The sequence below is a fragment of the Echeneis naucrates genome, chromosome 18, assembly GCF_900963305.1.
Source record: "Echeneis naucrates chromosome 18, fEcheNa1.1, whole genome shotgun sequence".
Classification (NCBI taxonomy): Eukaryota; Metazoa; Chordata; class Actinopteri; order Carangiformes; family Echeneidae; genus Echeneis; species Echeneis naucrates.
Genome location: NC_042528.1, coordinates 6647509 through 6663060, shown reverse-complemented (window position 1 = coordinate 6663060; position 15552 = coordinate 6647509). Strand labels below are relative to the sequence as shown.

Sequence of the window (15552 nt, the reverse complement as noted above, 5' to 3'; positions counted from 1 at the left end):
TTTGAGCTCATATTTCAGAGCGGCGGAAAGTTCTTTGTAGAGCGCATTGAGGCTTACAGCGTGTTGTTGTGGCTGCGAGATGCCTCTTGAAGCATTGACAATAAGTGCGCTCCGGATTGGATGGATGTCAATCATTCATTTACCTCCGCATAATCCACAGTCAGGGACAGCACTCCAATGAGGGGCGAGGTCTGTGTGCAAACCAAGGTGACACCGCATCGACAACAACTTTGACTGAGAGGAAGTAAAAGGACGGTTGTGCTTACTTTTTTTTTTTTTTTTTTTTTGTCTAGTTCAGTGAAATTAAATGAAACATAGTTTAATGATTACAGGCTTGACCCAGCTGTATTCTCCAGCAGCTGGCCTCATGTTTTCTGGGGCGAGGGGTTAAAGCTATCACTCCATTCATCGCTCACTCCTCGTCTTTTGTGGAGGTTGTCATTCCAGCGTTATGGTAGAGGTTGTGCACTGGCCTCAACAACCAAATGACTACGATTCAATAATTCACTCCACATTTGAGCAAGGCACTTGTAAAATAATGACTACTGGTATTAGGCTTACGGGCTCAATCACACAGGAAGAGAAAATTTAACCCGATGACACCACTAAAGGAAAAAAAAAGAAAAAACACGTGAATCACTGAACTCTTCGCAATTCATTTATCAAGGACCATGAATGTCTGTGCAAGATCTCATGGTAATCCGCGCAGTATTTGTTGAGGCACTTCAGCCCGGACCAAATGATACTTCCAGCCTCGTTCACGTTGGTTGAGGGATGTGCATATGATTCGAGGCTTGAAAATATGTGCAAGCGTTGCACGTACTGATGCCATACATTTCAAAGACAAGGCTGTACAGAAATAACAGGAAGAGGAAAGCATCAGCTCATGCCCTGATGGCATTACAAATCAACACTTGCATCTGCAATGCCGTGAAATTATGCCACCATATATGATGATAAATATAGGTAAGACTAGAATGATTTTTTTTTTTTTTTTTTTTTATGAAAAAATGAGTATAATTTTTGATCAAGGGGGGAATGTTCCAATTTGTAATCAACAGATATTAATCCAATAATAGACACAATCACAAAAGGTGTTGTTCAGGCAGTTGTGTTATTTGACTGTATAATAAAAGTTTGATTGCTTAGAAAAAGGTTTTGATGACATTCTTAAAATTGGATATAGTTTAAAGCTTAACAGATTCTTTTTTTTTTTTTTTTTTTTTTTTTGCCTCCCTTTTTCCAAGGAATGTATTATGCTTTTCCCATAAGCCACACTATGCTTCCTGAAAATAGATAATAGTGTGGCAGTTATAGAAAAAAATGGCTTAGATTTTATACCCTACCCTGAGGGTGGCCTCCACAGCTGTCATTTGGATGCCATTTTACTCCATAGTTCCTCTCTGAATGCTAATTTCTTTTGTGCTTGGCAATTTTAGTAGGGCTTGCTTTGTCGGGACACGTGGGCCTTATTTGAATACAATTGTAAAATTCGAATTCAGAGTAAACATAGTTTCAAATTCGGTTTTCTTAGCGTTCAGTTTTACTTCTCACCTCAATACGCTCGGAAACATTCTGTACAGCATTTGGCATGGCACTGCGAAATCCTTTTCTCTTTTTATGTTCTTCTATAATGAGTGAAAAATCAATACCTGCTTGATACAGGGAATAAAAAAAATGGTCTGGCGTCCGTAGTGACTGCTTGACATTGCCAAATTGTTGTCAGAACTTGCAACCCAAGAGGAATGAATGACAGCAACATTACAAATAGCAGGGTGGGGTTAAATACTCCTGCATGTTTTATAGGTGGCCGTGCTGGGACCTGAATATATCTTCTAAAAAAATGAATTAGACTTCCTGTCCACTGAGCCCAGTTGCACGGGCATAATTTGGTAAGCTGTGAATGATGCCATTTAAAGTGGACTTGCAGCTGGCCGAATGGTGTTTAATGAGGACGGATATTGACAGCAAGGTCAAGTGGCAGTGGATGTAAGTTTACATTATAGGCTGCATCGTGTGCGCATGCGTACTGGGGGAGTGCATATGTTTGTGTTGTCTGGAGGCTGCAGAGAAAATTGCTAAGTAACCCAGTAGACCAGCTCACAGGGCAAAAATTGTGGGCGTGCAATCCCACAGGTTTCCCGACATTGTGTAGCAGCAGGGGTCAGGCAGTAATTTTGGGGTGTGGGTGGAATGTGAGGAGCAAGAAGGGCACAGAGAGACAATGTTGTGACCTGTGCTTTAGTCAATTTGTGAAATTAATGACTGTTTCCTTCACAAGCGGCGCTGTGAAACCTATACTGGCGACGCTTAATGCTGTTTATTCCTCTGCTGAGAACTAAATCCAACACAACAAGCGCCAAGGTGTGGTCATAATGTGACTCATTTGAATTCTGATGACGCAGGATAATGGGGCAGATTACATGTCACATTGTGCAGTGGTAGACTCTACGGTGCTGTATGTGCAGTTCCATTAGTATATAATCAAGGGTGAGGGGAGTGAAGAGAATTGTGAGGCGGTCTGTCCGCCCACTCACATAATGAATTGCTACTGCAGCAGCACATGACGACAATAACAGCCTGGAGGCCATGCTATATGCATTTTGCTAATTATTCAGATTTGATTCTGCATGTTCAAACATGTTGCTCATAATATCCATAGATATTTAGAATTTTTTGTGTGTTTGGAGAGGGGGGTGTCTGTGTATCAGATTACTTGTGTGTATATCTTCCCATCCTCTAATTTAGCATTTATCAACAGCTCTAGAGTAGAAGATCACAGATAAAAACACACTTCAATTCTGGGTATATTCAGCAAAGATTGTAATGTTGTATTTACTGAATTTAAAAACAAATATATAAAAAAAAAAGACCCATCTTGCAAACTAAGACAATTTTCTTAATTTTTCTTTTAACTTAACAGGACCATAGCAAAGATCCAGCAAACAACTGGCTCTCTTGTGTTGGTGAGCGGCGGTGCAGAAGAAATGCGGGAGCCTTCCTGAGTCATCCTCAGAAGGCGGCTTAAAGCTATAGCTACTTTAATTTATCTGCAGTTGAATTAACAGGAAAACAGACAGAAAAGATGAGCTATTATTTATAGTTTCTTTTGACACTTCTTTCTCGTTCTGGATGAATTTCACCACTGGAAAAGCCAATAAAGGGTGGGACTGTGTGTGGCCCTGCTCTCTGTTCCCCCCACTGCTCCATCATTGAATAAACCGAGCATGCAGAATGACGGGTGATTTCACCTCAGCAGATCAATATGAAGTATTGTTAAGTCTGCATTTGGAACAAAGGTGGTGGTTGTGGTTGGGGAGGGGGTCAAATGATACTGTGGCACAGATTAGCCCATGAGACCTTGAAGATACGAAAAGGAAGAAGCGAGCGATAGAGAGGCAGCGGGGGTGATACTGGAGATGGCCTTCAGTACGGCCCAGTGGCCTTGTAGGGGAATTCAATACAGCCATTGACAAAAGAAGGCCTCCATTGTGAAGGAGCTGGTCTCCTTTGGGAAGCTTTTCCATTTCCTTATTAATTGTGCTCTCATTAAAATAAGAGGGAGGAGAGAGGGGAATGGATAGCGCAAGAGTAATGGCAGCTCTTCAGCATGGCCTCCTCATTTGGAAGGATGCCAGGGTCAAGCAGTTTACAGTTGCAGTGCTTCACAAAGCATGGATAACACACTGCTTTGCGTGTTTTATTTCACAGATGTATGGTACGCACACACTCCCGCCCTTTATCTTCACTCTCTTTTTCATAAAGAGGAATATAAACATCCCTTCCTTATTAGTTTTTTGATTGTATCTGGCATGCCTTGTTGACCTTACGCAAAACTACACTGCACTAAAAGCCAGATTAGTGTAAAGTTAAGATATTTCCAGGTTGCTTTCTCTATCCTCACCTCTGCCAAGTTTATATAAATCTTACCCCAACAGCATCTTATTTTAGAGACAGATCAGTTTTAGACCACTAAGCATATAATCCAATAATTCTTTTACTTTTTAAATAAGGATCTCTATTAACGTCTTTGTGATGATGAAGACTAAATTGGTGATTTGGATGGTTTGAATTGGAACTTTGGTTTATCGATAATGATGCTACTGTATCCTGAACAAAAGACAATCAGCTCACATCCAGGCTTCTTCAGAAACCTCTCTGTAAAGAAGTCCCTCAAATAAATTTAAAGTGGCAATTGCTGCAATGTTCCAGCAAGCTCTTAGAGAATGTCCTCCGATTATTTAAAAAAAAAAAAAAAAAAAAAAAAAAAAAACGACCTCAGGGGTCCTTTGTGCAAGCTGCTTGTAACGACCCATAGTTCCATTTTATTGTGAAGGAACCTTCAGGGGTCGTCATAACTATGATGGGAGCAATTTAATACTCATGACAGAGTATCCAATAGTCTATACATATTTTTAATGTAAATCAGTGTTGGGACGAGGTCAGGATGGTTGGATGGATAGTCATCAATGCTTCTTTGACCCATAGCCTTTGTAACGTGTTTATTATTATTACCTTAATGACGATGGCCATGTCTGCTTGCTGCTGTTTCCTTCCCTTGGGTGGTCAATAAATTACCTCTAAGTGTGTTGAGGTAGGTTCAAGCAAAATAAAGAAGCCAATCCATCATAAATATAGATACATTTTCATGTTCAATATGTTCCTGGTCTTTTTGCTTTCTTCTCTGCTGCCTTTGCTTTTCTGCTCCCATATGGATCTGCAGCTTGTTACAAGCTTGTTTACATCCGATGTCTTGGTTGGTTAAGATGCGTGTGTATTTAATGCTTATGTTCGCTTGGATTGTTATTCCTCCCACCCTCCCCTGTTCTTGACGCCGCTATTCTCAGCTGAGATGGAGAATGGCACCATGAGGAAGTGTTTTTTGGGAGGTGGGGGTAGAGGGCAGGAGTCATAAGTTTCACAGGCATCTCCCTATGCCAGAGACCCTACAAAAGACCAACTGTTTCCAATGAGAAAAATTGCAGGTGCACATTCCCTCGTGGTGCACTCCCTCTTTCCTCCCACCCTCTTCACACATTAACTCTTACAAGTATGCACACATACGCACACACCACAAGCCTCCGTGATCACTGCCCCTCATTCGGTGGCAGGAGGAGAAGCGGGGGGGGGGTTAGAAGGAGATCCTTTTTCACTGTGATAATACACTCCTTTCTCTGCTCCGAGATGGACGGAGGAAAGCGCTGAAACTGGAGAGGCAGAATGAGCGATGTCATTCCAGAGCAGGCAGCGGCATCAAACAATACGGCAAGCCATTTTTATAGGCCCGCTGCAGATGTTCCTCAGCTGCATGTTCGCCCCGTTCATACAATGCGTGGTATTTTTCTATCTGGGTCATGGTGAAGGTCATGGGGGGGTGCTGCCATTCAACTCGGGAGTCTGAATTTAACCCCCATAGCGTCCATTCAGTCAGAAATGAGTCAAATGGGAATACAAGCACATTATACATATTTTTCAGCCACCAGATCTATAACTTTCTGACCCCCCCCCCCCCACTGGAACATGAGACTTCTTATTTACCTCCCTGAAAGTCTGGATTATGACCTCTTGTGACACTTTTAAATGAAGATACGTGACACAACAGTGAAATTACTTTTTTTTTTTTTTTTTTTTTAACGCCTCTGAGTTTGTTTAATTAGAATTTCTCTTCAGCTATGAGGTAAAATTACTTTTTTTTTTTTTTTTCCCCCCCGAGGTGACTTCTAGGACTGAATTGTACCTGACTGAAGTATGATGGGGAATGTAGTGTCAAAATTCAACTTAAATGGCCAGTGGAATGAATGGAAAAGACAAACAAAACATAAAGATTGTTAACATTTTTTTACGGACCAAATAAATCTCTTCAACAGGGTTCTGCTTATATTCAAGTGAGATAGAAATTCTCCAGAAATATTTGTCATGTATCAAAAATTGTTTGCACCTCCAAGAAAGGAAATGTGAAACTTTGACAAAAATTGTATCTGGTTTACTAGAGCACACCGAAGGATGTCATGTTAACACATGCAGTGCAATGCCATAAGCCTCAAAGAAAAGGAGTGAAAGCTCAGTGTAGTATTCAGCAGGTTAGACATCCCGTTGCGGAACAACTCGGTTCTTAGCCAGATGACTCTGCTGCTTGTGGAACCATTTAAGATTGATATAAGGAAGCAGATATATGCGCTCACTGAAGCTTTTCTGTTTCCCGGTAACAGGTATGCAAAACAAATTTGTTATATTATTAGTTTTGTTTTTTATATGAGGTGCAAGCCCATCTCAGTGTGTTATTGTGTCACTCATCACGGCTCCACACCTGTTTGTGTGAAACCATGTGTGGTATGTTTTGTCACACTCCTTCCCATTTCATGCTTCCTATGCTCCTCCACCGGGTTTCAATATACCACATGTAAAGAGTCGCAGCCAGATGATTTGATGCATGTTATCTCATACATATTCACCGCTCTTTATCTCTACACAATAGCCTCATGTTTGATATCGTTCATTTTGAATACAGAATAAAAGACAATCAAAGGAGATCATCATAGTCCTGTGCCTCAGATGTACCGTAGCCACCCAGGCTAATTTCAGCAGTGCTGTCTTGATTGCATGCATTTGGAATGAGATTACTTTTCCCTCTGTGGGTGGTTGAGGAATTACTTCTTTTTTTGACAGTTTTTTTTTTTTTTTTTTTTGCAGGTTTTGTTTCTTAAGCACTTCAACTCCTTGAAATGCCTTTCTTTTTAATAAGTCCACCTTTACATCAGCGTAACCCACAGATTCACTTTAATTCTTTATTAATGTGAACACTTCAGTGGCAGTATGTCAGTGCTAACTATTTAGTTTAACATCAGCGCATTTGGCTCTTTAACTGCTGTGACTTCTCCTTGCAGTATTGGATCAGAGAAATGGCATGAGGCATGCCAAAAAATTGACATGAGACTGAATCAGGGAAAAATAACTTGCTACTGATTTTGTCGCTCAGGGAGGAGGAGGCAAAACAGAATAAGAAGACGGTCTGAATTTAAACCATTTGGTATCCTCGAACAGAATCTTGTTCTGTGCGCGTAGGTGTATGCGCCGGACAGCAGCATTCCCTCGGGAGAACGCCCCCCCCCCCCCCCCCCCCCCCCCACCCATCCAATGCATAATGTATTAATGTGAGCACATGGACACACATCTAAGAATCTGAAAACCACAGGGGAAGCAACAAAAGAAGCTGCTTGCACTTAAGCACAGATACAGCCCCTTAACTTAACCAGTTTATAGCACCTGGCACATCAGGTTTGTACCACCATTTGGGTTCTATGTAGGGCAACGCCCCCCCCCCCCCCCCCTTAAAGCTGCTTCCCCATTGCAACCTGCTATTATCTGTAGGCATTTCTCAGTGATTTCCTGTTCCCATGTACATAGCGTCGAGCTGTCTCGTGCTTTATGTGTGAGTACAGGAATAGCTGCAATAACTCCACCTGAAAAATCGGCTGTGACACATGCACTATGTGTGTAAGTGCTTGATATTATGAATGTGACTCCACTGGCCCAAAATGATTTGAGAAAAGTAATGAACTAACATCTGTATTAACTGAAAACAGATGAATATGCATGAAGTCATTTAAATAATTTTTTGTTCTTCATTATGTAAGTAAACATTATAGCGCAGAGCTTTAATTTGTATTAATTCATGGTTTTTGCCCCTCAGATATTACACTGCAGTAAAAAAAAAAAAAATGAAGAAATGAAGAAAAAAAAATACAGTCAGAAAAATGAAGACGAGAACTGGCTTAGGTTCATTTACAGGCACGCTCTGCCGCAGAACAACAAATTATTACAAATGTAATTCACAAAGTTTGGTCCTCGTGCGAGGATACTTTTGATCAAATAAAATGCAAGCAAGTTCATCCAAGCATTTTGTGAGTGGTAGCCTCAGTTTCCTGGTTTTGTCTTCAAATGGCAAGAAATTGAAGGCTCATTCTTGGTTTCTACAAAGTCAAATTCCAAACAAGGCCAAGTTTTGTCTTATGCAACCCACAACACAAAAGGAAATTGTGTCTCCAGATTTAATCAAAAAGCAATATGCTGCTTTATGCAAACTGTGCCACTACCTTTCCCCCTGTTTCTGCCTGTTTCAAGTTGAAAAATACCAGCGTCCACCTAATTGTCACTGCCTGTGCAATTGATGTGGCATGGAGTGCAATGTTGGGTTCATTTTTCTGTTGTCAACTGATTAGGGCCATAACATATAAAGCGTTTTTATGCCGGCGCCTCGATGAACTGATATAAACATCATAATGCGACAGCAAAAATGATGGTGAGTTCATGCTGCAGTCCAGTCCTCTATTTATTCTCCTAATACATCGATAATATCTCAAGCCATAGGGATCCATTCAGGCAGTCATATTGCCTGTTGTCCCATTTGTTATTTTTGAGATGATCTTGGCCATTGAGATATGATCCGCATCTCCTGTAGAAGGGGCCACGTTGAGCTTCTTAAAAAGTGAGGGCTGCTATGACAATGCATTGGGTGCACTCAAGTGGCCACATGAATGTTGCTTCCTCCAGCTGAGTAAGAGATAAGTATTATGTGCAATGTATGTGAGCGTTGCCACCACACTGTCAGCGAATGACACATGGAAGATGGCAGGGGGGAATGTTTTTTGTATAATAATGCTGAATCATATTTTAAACCCAGAAAAAGCTTATTCCAGGTAAAAAAGAATGCTAGACATATTACTGGAAAAGGTCTACGGTGCTTCACCACTGTACTTTCTGTTTTCTTCTCCTGTAGCGTTTTTCATGCACAAGCTTGTTATTTCAAAGGCCACAAATTTCCATCCAAATCATATCTTCAGCTTCTACTCTATGACAGAAATTAACACAAAGTAACTGGAACTTAATTTTCTTTTCTTGGTAAAAGTACAGGTTGGTGGTCATATTTTGTACTTTTAAAGTGAATTTACTGAATGTTGACCTCTTTTAAAAAAGTATTTTCCAATTTAAGCATCACTACTGTTACATGGCTAAAGGATCCTAATGCTTTTGACACTACATTACTAAATAAAGCACAAATGTTTATGATAAAATTTTACTGGAAAGTGTAGATTAAAAAAAAAAAAAGTTGCCTCCTTAATTGGATTTGATATTGATGTGGCCAAAGCTGTTACACTTTTGTGGGATTTCCCAAAATGATCCCTCAGCTGTGGATTGATAAAGGAGGGATTTAAGAATAGCACCTTCGGAAAACATGCTCCTGACAACATCAGTCCTACAAATATAACACACCTCTGTTAACAGAAAGAGCTTCCTGAGGATGTTGGAGAAAGCATGTGTACTTTTTTCGAATTGATGGGTTGGTTACTTGTACATTAGCGATTTCCTTGTTTGGACACTGCACAGTTTTGTTTCCTGAGAGGTACAGATTAGTAGGGTCGTGCTGCAGTTTGTCTCAGTTCACAATGCTAAACTAAGCCTGGCTCCTGCCTCCAGTGTGCTGTTAGGCAATTCCATCTGATGATGTGCAGTAAAAAAAAAAAAAAAAAGGAGTGAGAGAGAGACCTCTGGCCTTTGCACAAGACAAAAATCAGCCTGTTGTTTCTTTTCTTTGACCTCAATTACTACCGGGACATATGTTACCATAGGGCCATGTTGAGTCATGCCTGTTCTGCGAGTTGTATGCGTGTGTGAGTGTCTGTCTGCATCTCCTCTGCGTGTGTGTGATGGGGATTTATTCATTCTAGCCTAGGAGGCCCAGTACAGTAGGCGGGGGCCAAAGTACATTCGTCTTGGGAGAAATGCTCCCTTGAGTTATGCTGCCACATGAGGGTGGATTTCAGGAAGGGGGGCGGGGCGGTGGGATGGAGAGGAAATGATTTCAGACATGATGGGAGCTGAACAAAGCCCATCTCTCTGTCTGGAGCTGCCAGCTCCGCGGACTCACCTTCCGGCCCGGAATGTCTGACAAAACACCACTTCGCTGACAAAATGCAGGACGCACATGCATGCACTGTTTATACTTGAAGGACGAGTGGAAAATTCTTCAAATCAGCACAAAAAAAAAAAAAGGTTTTTTTTTTTCTCCAAACAATGCAAGTTCCAAGTAAATCCGCAAAATTTTAGTGAGAATAGACAATAATTTCCATTAACAACATTAAAGGGAATCACACATTTCCTCCTTTGCTGGAGTGGATACGACCTAAGAAACTAATGTTGCAATTTGCACACACAAGTGGTTTTTAACATAAGACCTTCATGGGGGACTTGCTACCCATTCCCACTTCCCCTTTTTTTTTTTTTTTTTAAACCACAACTATGCACTTAATGAATTGAAGCAGTGATTAATTAAATGGAAGTGCTTGCTTGATGGACAGATGCTTCACCTCTGTCACTGGGGTATGTGAATCAAGCCATTATGGAGTGATGGCAGGGTGCTTGTATTTGTTACTTGTGTGTATGCAAACATGAGGTCACTGTCTACAGGAAGTATATCACACGGGGAAGCTGCTGTGCTCCACCAAGTTCCTTCCATCTCGCCACCAATATATTAACTTTCATAGTTATTAACTCTCGCTGTGTCAATACATTGTTGCAGAAGCGAGGCAAAGGAGCAATACGCCACTACTCCGTATCCTGTCAGATTTCATCCAGTCAGAGTGGCGCATCCGCTCATGATAAAATAGGAAAACAAATACAAACAGATCAAATATTCGCCATATGAGAAGCATGACTGAATAAGGTGCAGCCGTTTATTACTGATCCACAGTATCTGGTTCTCCCTCGGAGCTAATTTGTTAACACTGAAGTGCTAATTTCCCTCCAGGCATCATGGGCAGTTTGACTGACAGTTTGAAACTCGCACTCGGATGTTGCTGCCCTGCAAGACAAACACGAACATCAGTCCCTCCGCTCCCCACCGCCCCCTGCTAGAATTTGTAAGTGCGTGGTGAGCTGCCAATTAATATGTTCAAATGTGTGTCAACAAAGGCGCGTAGAGGCAAAACGAATGGCTCCTTCATTTGCCTTGCTGAATGAATATCTGGGTCCTGTCACAATGAGTAATGCTAATTGTGCTTAGCAGCATCATTGGTCAGCATGTCATAAGCCATCAAGTCGATTTGAAAAGTTTGTTGCGATCGTTGCTGCGGTCGGCTCACGCTATTCATCATGGCAGAAGTGCCATCTCTCATCCACCCGCATGTTTCGATAGAACGTCTAATATAGTCTCACTTTTAAAAGCTGGGAAACTTTCCCAAAAGTTTTTCCGACCACCTTGGCGATGAAAGAGTGATTGCACTGAATCCGACTTCCTTAAATTCCTCTCATGCAGCACAAATGTTGTTTTATTGATGCTGTTCTCTAAAATGCTCAATCTGCAGAGTTCTTTGACAGTTCAGTTCCTGGATAATTTTGCACTCGGTGTGGAAGCCTTTGAGATTTTGCTTGCCTTAGGCCATGTGTAAACGTAATTTAGTTGGGAGAACAATTTGCCTGAACTGTTTCTCACTTCAAGATAAATAATCCCTCATGCATTATTGAGGAGGCTGTACTTTTATTTCATCTATTTATTTATTTTTTTCTCTTAGTCGCAACTCATAAGATTTCTCCCTGTTGTTGCAAAGGGACTTTTTTATTTTTATTTCTCCCCAGAAAATGTCATCTGTAGCAAAGTAGGAGGTGCATGTGACAGTCTAATCAAATAACAGTATCAAGATTCATGTACTAATTAATCACTAGCTCTGGGGGTTGTACCCATCCAGCAACTCTCTGTAGAAAGAGACATTTGAGCTGTTGAATCAGCTCCAGTGCCTTCTCCTCCTCCTCCTCTCTCCTCCATCTATCTTACATTAATTCAGCAAAGTCAGAGTTCATTTAAATGCAACCCTTCTCTGTCTACTTCCTCTCTCAAACACACATGCGAATGCAGGTTAATGTTTGTAACTTCACCTGCAAAAACTAAGCTTCCGTTTTCAAATTGTGTGTCTTCACATGTCATCAATCTCCCTTTGTCAAATATTTTTGGTTCTTTGCTGGACTCTGCCTGTAATTTCAGAGTATTAGAATTTATTGAGCCTCATTTGGAGTTTGAAAATAATCTAAAATAACGTTTCTGTTGCTGCCATGCTGTCCCTGTCTGTCTCTGTGTGTTGGCTGTGTAATGGACTGGCGACCTGTCCAGGGTGGCCCCGCCCTCGCCCAATGTGAGCTGGGATTGGCTCCAGCAAACCTCATGACCTGGAAACGGCTATGCGGTAGAAGAAGAATGAATGAATGAATGTTTCTGTTGTTTAGGGCTGTCACATGTCCCTTACTTCAGTTTTGTTTTGTTTTTTTCCAACGTGATGGAAGGTCATTTAATCAAGGTCACTGTCATTGTGTGCATTGGTTGACCTTAAGACATTCTTTTAGACAGATTTTCTGGAGCAATGAAATCAAATATAACCCCCTCAGCCTTGAAGGCTCCTGCTTTGGTACTAATGATGACTCTTAACTCTGCTCCAGCTAAAGAGGGTAATGGGTCAGAGCTCCAAGAGTAAGCTGAGCCTTTAAACAGCAAGATTTCTCCCTCATTGCTGAGTATCACGATTAACAAACCCACAATCAAAACTCCAAAGCATTTCCCTCCTCAGAGCAATTTTTAAAAGCTCTGCGGGAGAGCGACATTTTCCAAATGGCCGTTTTTCTCTCTGACCTTTCCGCTGACCTTTTTAGTGAGTAATTGCGTTTTTTGAAAATTCATTTGTGAATTATGTCGTTTGCAGCATCATGATTCAAAACAGAGCTCTGTGGGGTGAAAGTAATGAAAGTATCCAGCGTGACCCTGACATGTCGTTTTTTCCTGCCATACTTTCCCCATATTCAGCAGTGTGCTTGTCAGAAGTATTATCCAGGGAGTATCTGCAGTGGAGAAAAGAGAAACACAGTGTATATAAATACTCCTATGAAGTATTAGCAAGAGAGGGAGGAAGCAAGATGAAGCAAACAGAACAAGGGGAATTCAGATAAGAGCATTGACTCCCAAAAAGAATATTTTCAATTCAGTAGCTCCGTCAGTGATGTGCACAGGTAGACAGCGACTCGTGTAAGCGGGCCCGGATGGTGTTCTCTGGCACCCAAGGAATATGAGCCCTATCAATCACAGCCTCCTGGCACAAATGTAATTACACTAAAGTTGTTGACTAGCGGGGTAATCCGAGACATCGCTGGCATGCATTCGCCTGCTTACATTAGGGGATTGCTGGTGCCTATGTTGACAGCGTTGGGCTCGCTATACTCTGTTTTTTTTTTTCCCTTTCTTTTTTAATGCTGCTTTTGGGAATGCAGAATGGAGCTTTTCTCACCACAGATTTAAAAGGCTCAAAGGAATTTTTGTAAGATGTTTGATTTTATAGCAAATCAGATCAATTTAATCAATTTGAGAGAAGAAGGCTGTATTAAAAAAAAAAAACTTCACACTAAATTGCACCACAAGAATCCACGTGCAAAAGCATGAGGATAAATAAGCAAAGAGAAGGCTGGTCTTTTTCAGTCAGTGTCAATGAAATGCACCTGTGAAGGTGATTTTGTGTTCGCCCCTTCTCTTTGCTGTTGTCATTTTCTAAGAAGTTTTGTGTGATCCAGACCAGTACTTTTCAGGGGGCGGAATAAATCTTCCCATTAAGAGGGAGATAATTGATGGCTTTCATCACCCAATTGAAGACAATTATTCCATTCTGTGATGTTTCAATGGCAAGTGTGCCTTACTGTGTTGGTATGAATGATTTATGAGCCAAAATGAAATGACACGATGGAGGGTTGGCTTTGTGTTTTCCACTGCCAACAGTGTGGCTTTATGGTATCTCTTCTTTAGGTTATTTTTATTTTTTTCAGGCAAAGATTACAGGTGGTACCTTTAAATCTGACAAAGGGAAAGTGGCGCAAATTGTATAGCCTCACGATAATGCTCTATAATGACCACCTCAGGGCTTTTTTGTGAGGACGTAGATTGACAAGCTGTAGCTACAGGGAGTCGTTTTTATTTACATAAGTATATAGTAAAACTGTGAAGCCTTCACTTTACTTCTGAAATGCCTTAAAAAAATACCTGAACCCTCTGTCACCTGAAAGTAATCAAACTCCAAACTCCATTAACTATGAAGTTTTCATTTTACTTTTGATGACAGCAGCAGCTTAGTTACAAATCTACACAACAGACACAGAAGTCATTTTGTTTGATCATGCGCCTTTTAGCTCGGTTTTGCTCTCTACCAACTCCAAAGGTGAAATTGCTTAATGCTAAGTTCACTTTTTGAGCATGCTATTTTCCATTCATGCATTTCGAATGAAACTTTCATTAAAGGCCTATTTGTGCTTTCATACAAGATCCGTTTAGTAGCTGTGCTGGAGCTTTTAATTATATGACCACATACATTCCAATGCATAAGTTTTTTATTTGAAATTTGAAAAGCTGCAATTCCATGAGTGTACATCATCTGCAAAAGTATCACTGCATGGGCATTTAGGGTACTTATCATTAGATGGTATATCATATAAGTGTTAGTGAACAGTGTAATTTGAAATATCTTCTCAGTCCTGTCAAGTACAAATTGATGACACGGAAAGAACCTCATTCACTAATGTGACAGTTCATCATAATATTGATTTCAGGCGATACCTCGTCTTATTTTCACCTGTGGAAACGCCGCGCTTTGTTTCTCTTCTCCTGCTTTGTCTGTCTGCCCTAATGAATGCCCAAGCCACGTCACCTAGCTGTGGCTGCTGCAGCTCTGACACTCTGACACGGGATGTTTATAAAAAAATCTATAACCGCCACAGTCCTCGGGCAGTCACTCTGGCCATTGTTTACGTAGCATGCTCATTTTTTAGTCTGGCTGTAAACACAGAACTCCTCCAGTCTGCTGTGCACGTGCCTGCTGCTGTGTGAGTTTAAAGCCTCTCCAGACGGGCGTGGGTGTGCATGTGTGCGCCTGTGTCAAGGCGAGGGAAAACAGCAAGCCCTCCGGCCACCGCCGCTTGGTCCCATTAGCCCCCCTGGCCACTCTGGCTCTGCAATACACAGCAGATTTTTGCCAAACGGACTCAGCTTTGGCCTGAGGCGACAATCCCCTCTTGACCCTTGGCCTTCTGCCCGTATGTATCTTAACCGAAATGCACCCTGTCACCTGAAAATACAATCAATGAAGCAGCTCTTGTAATTTATAGTTTCTAGACTGGAGAGAAATTGTACCAATTTTCATGTCTCTGTGTTTCTTACTGTCTTTAATTTCTCAGCTGAATATCCATGTAATCATTGCTTATTTTCTCACAGCCAAATGGAAATACCATGTCTATATCCTTATGTTTGATTTGTGTCAGCCTCTCACACTCTTTTTCCACAACTCCTGGCCTCTCCAAGGCCCCTGTGGTATTGCTCATCTTCCCACTCCAAACAACCCGCATCCCTCCCACCTACACTCTCTAGACCAGGGTGGACAACCTTTTCTCATGTGTGTCAGTCAGGCCTTTTGATTGCAGGTCCTCCCCTCTTGTATTTTCCTTCAGGAATGTACAGTTTATTTTTTATTTATTTAT

General features: G+C 41.3%; 1 protein-coding gene across 3 annotated transcripts in view; it reads left to right on the top strand.

The window, feature by feature from the left end:
* The window catches only part of LOC115058510 (adhesion G protein-coupled receptor L3), a 189255-nt gene that overhangs the window by 56069 nt on the left and 117634 nt on the right, over window positions 1-15552 (top strand). The window lies entirely within an intron of this gene.